This window comes from Manacus vitellinus, unplaced genomic scaffold (assembly GCF_001715985.3).
Source record: "Manacus vitellinus isolate BGI_N305 unplaced genomic scaffold, ASM171598v3 scaffold_5_pilon, whole genome shotgun sequence".
In the NCBI taxonomy this organism is placed as follows: Eukaryota; Metazoa; Chordata; class Aves; order Passeriformes; family Pipridae; genus Manacus; species Manacus vitellinus.
The window spans coordinates 19,197,526-19,208,076 of record NW_021940682.1 but is presented as its reverse complement, the minus strand read 5'-3'; the positions used below and the strand labels follow the sequence as shown (position 1 = coordinate 19,208,076).

At 42.9% G+C, this 10,551-nt stretch overlaps 1 protein-coding gene across 1 annotated transcript in view; it reads left to right on the top strand.

Annotated features, from left to right (window-relative positions):
- LOC103765058 (histone H2A-IV) overlaps positions 1-10,551 on the top strand; it is a 27,130-nt gene that overhangs the window by 1,825 nt on the left and 14,754 nt on the right. The window lies entirely within an intron of this gene.

The window sequence follows — 10,551 nt, the reverse complement described above, 5'->3', positions numbered from 1 at the left end:
TGTATTTTTCGTTAAAAAACTCTGACTGCGGCGCCCCGTTTCTTATCATTCTTGCTGCGGAGGCAAAATAGTTTTGTCTTGCGGAGTTTCTTTTAGCTGAGAGTTGAAATGAGTTTCAGGCAAGGCAATAATCCCTGAGTTTGGGGATTGCACGCAGAGCTGGACGGCGAGATTTTTATTTCTCCTTTTGAATTAAAACTTTGCTTCTGACAGCACTGTCACAGTGACAGCGGATACATGTTTCTGAGACGGTTTTTCATCAAGGTGGCTCAAAATGGGGGTAATCTGGAGACTCTGTCTTAGCATAAATGAGCTTTAAAAAGAAGCAAGTAACACAAGATAGTCACCCGGCTCTGTATCTGGGTTATGAGTTGTTTTCCGTAACACAGCTTCATCTCTTAAAAATAATGAAACCTTTGGTCCTAATTCCCTACTTAGCTCTAGTAGAAGCTGGTCAAAACTAAAGGAAAGATGTTTTTCACTAGAAACATTAATGTGAAAAGCAGCTCTCTTAAATCATCAGGAACATTCAAAATCCCATAATAACATATAGAAGTTCTTTTTCTGTTTCCCTCGGTTTTTGGAGTCCTTGTACTAATATTTTAATTAACTATACCCCTCATTTTTTTTTCTCCAGAATACTTCTTTTGGTGAAGCACTGTAGATAAACATACTCATTTCTATGTTCTTATTTTAAGATAGTTTACTTGTGTGCTTACTTGTACACTATACTTCAGGAATTTTGTCATCCAGAAAAAGCAATTTCACAAAAAGAAAAACAAAATAAAATCAAAATATGGTGTACATGTTTTCATTATGAAAAATAGAAGTAAAACTGCAGGATTTTCTTTAATAAAATAATATAAATCAAGTGGCTTAATCAAACAATTTTGTCCTCAAAACTGCTGAGAGAAGCAAGGGCATGGCTTTTTGCAGTGCATGAGCTTTATGATGTGGGATAAATTGAATACACATAAAAATGATTTTTTTCTTAGGATGACTTGGATAGAGAAGTGTCATGTTTGAGCATTCGTAGTATACTGTGGGAAAGAATAGGAGACCCTTTGTCTTGTCTCATGATTATAAATGCAGTAATTTGGCTTCTTTCACTTTATCTTTTGATAATGTAATATCACACGCTGTCTTGTGAAGTTTTGGTGATTTGGGATTCAGCTTTCAGAACTTGTCAGTGGTACTAGATTATCATGAGTGGGGTGCACCTAAAGTGTGAGAGACTTCCAAGAGATGTGGTGGCATTTCAGAGGTCTTTTTTCTAGAGAAGGTAAACAGCAGAATACCATCATATGAGAGAGTATAAAAGCAGAAGATCATGTGGATTTTGATTTTTTCCGATGCTGTATTTCACAGTAGTTTCACCTGCTGAACCCACTGTGAATTTTGGGCTGTGAAGTACCTTGTCACAGAAGTGAATCTGTTGGGAAGAACACACACCATCGGGGAGAAATTTCTGGGTGATAGTTCTGTAGCATATGTATTTCCTTCAAATTCTGTATCTTACTCAATTCTATTGACTCATATCAGTCACTCCACTAGTAACTTTACCTTTAAATTCTTTTGATCCTTTGCAAATGCATTTTCCCGGGCTTAGGCTAGACCTCTGTTATTCGTTTAAACACTGATGTAGTAGCACAGTCCTGGAGCAGTCTATATGCTTTCCTAAAAGTTCCTTTTCCTAGTTGTCCCAAATTTTGGCCATCTACATGGACTTTTAAATTTTGTTTTTCACAACCATAGGCAGTTAATTTTAGGCTCAGCAAAGAAGGAAATGCAAAGAGATCTTGCAAATGTTTCCAGGTGGAGAAGGGGAAGGAGAAATAAGTTTAATTTCTTAAATTTAATGGAGAATTTATTAAAAAAAAGATCATTACTTCAAATATTATTGTCAAGAAAAAAGATCTTAACTTTTTTTCCTAATATGAAGTTTTGTACAATGACGTACTCAGTAAAATGAGAATGGCTTCTGTCCCCTATTTTTCCTAAAAAAAAAAAAAAAGTTAGGCAAATAGAACATTTATTAAATACCAATTGGCCTTGGGGCAATTGATTGAAGAATCAGGAGCACATGTAATGATTTCCTTGATCCTTCCAGTAACAGAATATTTATTAAATACAGTGGACTGGGATATTTAGAAGTGATGTACCAGGAAGAAGCTTCCTCCTCCTCCTTCTCCTAAAAACAAGTAGGGCTGGTACCTCATACAGCCGGTATGAGTCCCTGGAACTGGACGGCCAGACAACTGATGAGGTGGGTGAAAGTTCTTCTGGGGCAGAGGGGACTCCTAAACCAACACCAACTGTACTCTGCGTCACGGCCACCTCCGCTGAAAGGGGAACAGAGGGCCTGATGTGCACACTGGACCCAACTCACAGGGAAGTCTGTTCTCTCTCAGGAGCTCTGTTGACAGAGGGAAGAGTGCCAGCAAAACTTGAACTCAGGACATGAGGAGAGCAGACTTCAGGCTGCTTGGGGAACAAGCAAGTAAAGTCCCCTAGGAAAATGTTTTTGCTGGTGCTCAAGCCCACCAGTGCTGGTCACTCGCTAAACGTTGTCTCCTAAGGGCACAGGAGCAGGCAATTCCTAAATGTCAGAAGTCAAGCAGATGAGGCAGAAGGCTGAACAGGGAAATAAGGTGAAAAAGGAAGGTGTATGCTCAGCGGAAGCAAGATCAGCTGACATGAGAAGAATACAGAGATACTGCTTGCCACTGTGGGGGTAAAATTCATGAGGCCAAAGCTCAGCTGGAGTAAAAGCTGGCCAGAAATGTGGGGGACAAAAAAGAGTTTTTTCAAATACATTAATGGCAATAGGTAGTGTGTAACATTAGCCTGTCATAGGATGAGAGTGGTCACCTCACAAACAGGAACAGAGACAAGGCAAAGGCATTTAATGCTTTCTTTGCCTCTGCCTTCAACGTGGATGATGGACCAAGGGAATCTCAATGTCCTGAACTGGAGGACCATGACTGTGAGAATGATCAACTCCCAGATGACCCTGAAGTTGTGCAGGATCTACAACAGGATAACCCACCTAGTTGATCTAGGAAAGCCAGTAGATGTAATCCTTTTGGACTTAGCAAAGCTTTTGGTACTGTCTCACACAATATCCTTCTGGACAAAATATGCAGCACACAGCTGGATAACCATGTTATGTAATGAGTGAGCAGCTGCCTCACAGGTTGGGCACAAAGGGTTATACTGAAGGGGGTATCATCAGGCTGGTGACCTGTCACTAGTGGGGTTCTGCAGGGCTCCATCCTTGGCCCAGTTCTCTTCAACATCTTCATTAATGATTTGGACACAGGACTTGAAGGAATACTAAGTTTGCCAACAACACTAAACTGGGAGGAGCTGTTGACTCCCTCAGGGACAGAGAGGACCTGCAGAGACCTCAACAAATGAGAGAGATGAGCAATCCCCGACTATATGAAGTTTAACAAGGGCAAGTGCTGGATTCTGCATCTGGGATAGAGCAACCCTGGTTGTCTGTACAGACTAAGGAAAAAGAGACTGGAGAGCAACACTGCAGAAAGAGACCTGGGGGTCCTGGTTGATGGGAAGTTGAATATGAGTCAGCAGTGCCCTGGCAGCCAAGAGGACCAACCGTGTCCTGGGGGCATCAGGCAAAGCATCGCCAGCCGGTCACGGAGGGGATTGTCCCACTCTGCTCTGCACTGGGGCGGCCTCACCTTGGATGTTGTGTGCAGTTTTGGGCACCACAATATAAGAAAGACTTTAAGTTATTAGAGAGCATCCTAAGGAGAGCCATGAGGATGGTAAAGGGACTGGAGGGAAAGACTTATGAGGAGAGGCTGAGGTCACTTGGTCTGTTCAACCTGGAGAAGAGGAGACTGAGGGGAGACCTCACTGTGGTCTTCAACATCCTTACAAGGGGATGAACACTGGAAGAGGCTCCTCAGGGAAATGGTCACATCACCAAATCTGACAGAGTTCATGAAGTGCTTGGACAATGCTGTCAGGCATATGGTGGGATTCTTGGGGTTTCCTGCACAGGGCCAGGAGTTGGATTTGATGATCCTGATGGGTTCCTTCCAACTCAGCATATTCTATGGTTGCATGGTTCTATGAAACTTTCCCAAAGTTCAGTCAGGAATTCAGGGATGCATTTTTTTCCAATTCTGGTATGGATAAATGCTTTCAAGAAGGTCCTTTTTCTGAGCCTATGTGACTTATGGCCCATTCTATGCCCTATGGAAGCACAGAATGATTCGTGTTGGAAGAGTCCTTCAAAAATTATCTAGACCAACTTTGTTGTCGTGAGTAGAAACACTTTTCGCTAGACCAGGTTGCTCAAAGACCCATCCAACCTGGCTTCGAAATCTTCCACTGAAGGCATCAACAACTTCTTTGGGCAAACTGTTTCAGCGTGTCTCACCACCTCCATAATGAAAAATTTCTTCCTTACGACTTATCTAAATCTACCTTCTTTCACCACAAAATCTTGCCTCTTGCCCTGTCACTACAGGCCCTGGTGAAGGTGGGGTGTCAGTGGAGTGAATGAAGAGAATCACCTCCCTCAACCTGCTAGCCACGCTTCTTTTTATGCAAACCAGGATACAACTAGTTTTCTGGGCTGCACATTATCACCTCATGTCCAAGTTTTTATCCACCTATATCTCTAAGTCTTTCTATGCAGGGCTGCTTGCAATCAGTTCATCCTTCAGCCTGTAATTATATTTGGAATGGCCCTGACCCGGGTGCAGGGCCTTGCACTTGACCTTGTTTCACTTCATGAGGTTCAAAGGGGCCCACTCCTCAAGCCTGTCAAGGTCCCTCTGGATGGCATCCCTTCCCTCCGGTGAATCAATTGCACCACTAAGCATGATGTCATCCACAGGCTTGCTGGGGGTGCACTCAATCCTGCTATCAATATTATTGATGAAGATATAGAACAATAACTACACTGCAACTATATCTACCAATTCCCTGAGGACCCTGGGGTGAATTCCATTAGGTCCCATGGATTTGTGTATGTTCAGGTTTCTTAGATGGTACTGAACCTGAACTTTTCCTACAATAGGAGGGACTTTGTTCCCCCAGTCTATGTCTTGAGTTCAGGGATGTGAGAGATGGGAAACAGAGACTGCCAGTGAAAACAGGCAAAAAACTTGTTGAGTACTTCAATCTTCTCCATGTCAGTAGTCACTAAATCTCCTGTCTTATTTAATAGGGGGCACATTTTCTTTAGTCTTCCTTTTCAGTGTACCTACATAAAACTTTATTATTCTGCACATCCCTTGCCACATTCAGTACCAGATGTACTTTAGCTTTTTTGATTCCATCCCTACACACCTGGACAACATTCCTGCATTATTCTCTGGGTGTGTGCCCCTACTTCCACTGTCTCCGCATTTATTTCTTGCACCTCAGTTCAACCGGAAGGTCCTTATCCACCCATATTGATCTCCTACCTTCCTAGCCTGCTTTCTTACATGTGGGAATCAAGTACACCTGTTCTCTAAGACAAATGTCCTTAAATAGCTTCCAGGTCTGTCCTGCTCCTTTATTTCTGAGGGTAATTTCCCAGAGGGTCTCATCCCGTATTTTCTTAAACAAGTGAGAGTTTACTAAATTAAGGGTCTTGTCTTTACACTTTGCCTGGTCCATACCCCTCAAGTTAATGATGGGTCTAGGCTTAGGCAGCAGCCCAGGTTACCACCATTCTTGACCTTTTCAATTAGTTAATTTGTGTTGTTAAGCAACCAATGTTTACTGTAACAGTAGTGCTTCTCCTCTAGTTGGACTTTATTTCACCTGGATTTAAAAATTATATGCAGCATGTTTCAGGAGCCTTCTGGATGGCTTACAACTTGCAGTGCCACTTTTCCAGCAGATGTCAGGTTGACTGATGTTGTCCAGAAGGATCAGAGCCTGTGAGTATGATGCAGCCTGTAACTGAAGTAAGAAAACCTTCATCAACATCCTCCTCCCTATCATTGGGTGGCCTGTAGTAAGTACCAACCATGAGGTTTCCTTTGTTGGTTTGGCATCTAATTTTTTTACCAAGAAGCTCTCAACTGTTCATCACTGTTTTCCCAAGACAGTTCTGTCCATTTTTTTACGTAGAGGACAACCTGTGCCTACCTTCCTTCTTTCCTGACCCTTCTGAACAGTTTAAAGCCATCAATTGCAACACTCCAGTCTTGGGATTAATTTCACTTAGTGAACTATGACTGTTGCTCTGGAGGATATATGGAGACATCCATCTCACAGATGTAGCTGAGGAGGCAGGACTGCAGCATATACGTGCATACTTCAGACAGAGTGATCAAAGTTGTGCATTAAGCCTACAGCTGCAAAGCCCCATTAACAAGTTTTTCACCTTGGGCTGTCTAAGGCTGCACAGTAACTTCAATATTTTCTCAAGGCCTTCCTGAATCCTTCCTGAGCCATCATACTTTATATATGTTCTGCAGTGAAATTAATTCTGTTTTATGGGTGCTCCAGGTACGTAAAAAACATCAGTAAAGTCACAAAGTCACTCAAGACAACTCAAATCTGCCCTTGATGTAATTGCAGACTTTGGATGATTTGAAAGATATCTTTTGTCCATGTATGATGGATTTATCATGATGTTCTAAACTACAACACATTGTTACATGAGTAAAAAAAGTTGATGTCTCAATAGGGAAGGACGTATAACTGCATATTGTTCAGTCTCCAGCAAAGAGTTTTTTCTCATGATAAAATTTTTTTGTATTCATAGAAATTTGAAATCTCCAGATAGAACAGTAATCTCTTAAAATAAGAAATCCATGATGAGAGATATAATAGGCATTAGGCAGAAAATTTACATATTACAAAGGGATCCATAGATACAGCTTTCTTGCTTGCTTGCTTTCTTTTATTCATTCGTGCTTTCATTCTTTCGTTCTTTCTTTCTTTCTCTTGCAAAATACTTATATTTTTTTTTAAAGTTTTATTTTGGTTCAAGGAAAGAGATAAATAGTTCTTTGATAATTCCAGACCACAAAGTTTTTGATAACTTCTGAGCTCAGTTCAGGGATAATTCCAAGAATCAGTTCAGATCAATTAATCAAACAATCAATCAATCTGCCAAATTATTAAATTTCTTGGTTAGTATTTAATGTTTCAATGTGATATAAATAGAATATATATGAAAATGCTACTGTACTGGATTAATTTGTATTATATATTAGTGGTTTAATAAAAAGGTCACATGAATGTGACATTTCCTTTGCTGCTGCACACTTTGTGCATGTTACCTGGGGTCTCCCAGTCCAGCATGTCTGGACTGCTGTTACTTGCTCTGTGCTTTAAAAAAGAGCAACTTCTTCCCACTGAGGATTCCTCTGGGGAAGGAAGTGGCACTTTCTTTCCTAGGCCATCCACTCCACAAACAGCGTGAATAAAGGTGACTGCAACATATGACTGAGATTTCATTTGCATTTCAAGATGGTGAGAACAAAATTTTAGTTTTGACTTGTGCCTGGCTTCTACAGTGGTGTGGGTCTGATTTGTCAAGATGAAGTAAAATATTACAGAGGGTACGCCTTGTTGCAGAACTGAACTGTCCTGTACCATCTATAAACTGCAAGTGATACAGGCAGAGACAGAGTGGCCGAGTGACTTCTCAGCTGTCTGGTGCCCTGGCTCAGAAGACCTGCAATTGATGGTGGAAAGCAATACTACAAGGATGGGAAGAGGGCAATTCGCTGCAATACTTCAGAATGTGGAAGGCATCTGAGGTACCCTATCTCTTTGGAGGTTATGATAAATGAGCATCAGAGCATTGCAGGTGAGCACTGAGAAGAGAGTGCTCTGGAAAAAGAGCTCTAGAAGTACTCTGGAAAAAGTGCTCTGGAAAAAGAGAGGCACTGGAAAGCTGATGTCTAGGACTCCTTCCCAGACATTTTGAGATTGGGAAGACCTACGCATTTCAGAAGGAGCTTGTGGTTCTCTCCTTCTAGGAGATACCCAGGAAGTCATAGTGGGCTTTTTGCTCCCAGGAGCCACTTTGTTTGTTACAGTCTCTAACTGCTGTTTCCTTCTTCTCCCTCCTCAATAATAATAATAATAATAAAAAAAAATACATGTCTTGTAGATTGTTCTGGAAGCTTCTCTGCATGCAGGCCAGTATTCACAGAGTAAGTAAATTTCATTCACAGAATGAGATAAAAAAAAATCAGTAGGATGTAACTATGATATATCTAATTTTTGATAATTCCTTCTCTTAATCTGGCTCATGAGTACCCTTGCTGCCCCTTGCTGCCTACCTTTTGGTAGGATCTCTGCAGATGAAAGTGTTGGGGCAACCACCAGCATCTACTTCCCTACAGGATGCTGCCAGCTATCACTTGGGTATACAGACACTTCAGGCAAGTGGTCAGCTTTGATTCACTGGTCCCCTTGGGTGCCTTTATCTCCTCAAGGTATGGTGCATCACTGTGTCACCTCTTCCACTAGCTCTCTCCTTTGTCCATCTTACCCAGACAATGGATCAAGGTAGTGAGAGGGGTTACTATTCTCTATTTAGCTGGACAAAGAAATATTCTGTCTTCTCTGGTGTTTTAGAATGCCCATCCTAAGCTGCTCCTGTCTGTCTAGGCTGACCATAGTAATGTTCAGCACAATTCTTGTCTGAGTTACTACAGCTCAAACCCACAGTTTATGTCATAAATCAGGCATCTGGACATTTGATGTGGCAGGGAAGAGGTGGATGCTACATGTTCAGTAATGACAGACATTGCTCATATGCTGTGAGGAAGAAATAGTCCTCTGTGAGAGCGAGTGGGGATGAGAGATTGTGGGTATGTAGCAACCACAGAGAATAACAAACAGGAGGCACCTTCATATGGCTGAGGTGGATGCGAAGAATGACAGAAGAATGAGAGGAAGAAAAGATAGAACAGTCAGAACAGACTGACAGCCACTATTATTGACACCTATGACACTTTCAAGCCAATATTCGTAGAAGCAGATGTACTTTGAACTGTGTCAGCAGTATGTCACAGTATCAGACTGGGAAAGATTGGAAGGGACACCAGCAGGTCATCTGGTTTAACATCCCTACTCAAGCAGGACCATCCTAGAGCACATGGTACAAGATTGTGTCTAGACAGTTCTTGAATATCTCCAGTAAGAAGACTCCACAACCTCTCTGGGCAATCTGTTCCAGCATGTGATCACCAGCACAATAAGGAAATTCTTCCTCATATTCAGGAGGAACTTCCTGTGCATCAGTTTCTGCCTCTTGTTCTGCTGCTTGGCACCACCAAGAAGAGCCTGGCTCCATCGTTTGCCACCCTCCCTTCAGATACTTACATACATTGATAAGGTCCCCTATCAGTCCTCTTTATGCAACTCAAGGGGAGACTGCCCTGATATTTTCCCAGTATCAGCTATTTGAGAAAGTGATGGCAAGTTGAGCTAGAAAAAGTGATCTGTGCAGGATCACACTGCTATCTCAGGAACTGCTTGGAAGCAGCTGAATTTTTACTTCAATCCTCATATCTGTGCTATCATCACTAATACACTAGATGAGGACAGATGTGTAAATGCTGGCTATTTTAAAGAGAAGACTCTCTATTAAATCTAATTTAGTTTCATTAAACATATTTCTAAAAGAACAAATATGTTCACCAAAGTTTGTGAGGAATTGGGGGAGGGGCCTGCCCTGCAAAGGTGAGTGAGTTGAGAGACAGGGGGCTCAGCAGGGCATGAAGGGCCATGCAATGACCAAGGACACAGCCCTGCAGCACCTGTACGTGGCAAGTGGGAGAGGGATGGTCATAGTGATTGGGGACAGACACGGCCCTGGATCACTGGGCAAGTCTGCTGGGATGAGGTCGGGATGAGGTCAAGCTGGGAAAGTGGAGCCCGTGGAACAAGAGATGCACAGGCACAACATGTAAGGTAAAGCCTGAAACTGAATGCAACTCTGAAGTCAAGGGATTAAGACCCGTGTGTGGAGGGTAAGACCTTGAGAAATCGCCAAACAAGTCACTTTCAAGTCTGGCAAAGCGAAAAGGAGAAAGAATGTCCAAACAAGAAGTATGTTTTCCTTGTGAGAACAGAGCCCAATTTGATGTAGAAGTACAAGCAGAACTGCAATGAAATCTGCCTATACACATTTAATGTGAGGACTAAAGAATTTTTGCTCTGCATTGCTGGCCCAGGGTAGCATTTTCCATCTAGTGGAATAGGCAATGGAAACCGACTCCCCTTCCAAATGGCATTCTGTGTTCAGGGATGGATGCCTGCCACATTCTCCCCCAGTGTATGGACTCGAAGGCGACCAGGGGAAGCAAAGCGCAACACTTCTCGGCGCTGTCGTCCCCGACCTGCGCAGCCCCGGCCGTGGCGGCGAGCACAGGCTACCCCGCCTGGCTCTTCTCTGGTTGTCGCCCGCTTCTCCCTCCGTCACCAATATACGGGCGGGAGGGCGACCAGGGGAAGCAAAGCGCAACGCTTCTCGGCGCTGTCGTCCCCGACCTGCGCAGCCCCGGCCGTGGCGGCGAGCACAGGCTACCCCGCCTGGCTCTTCTCTGG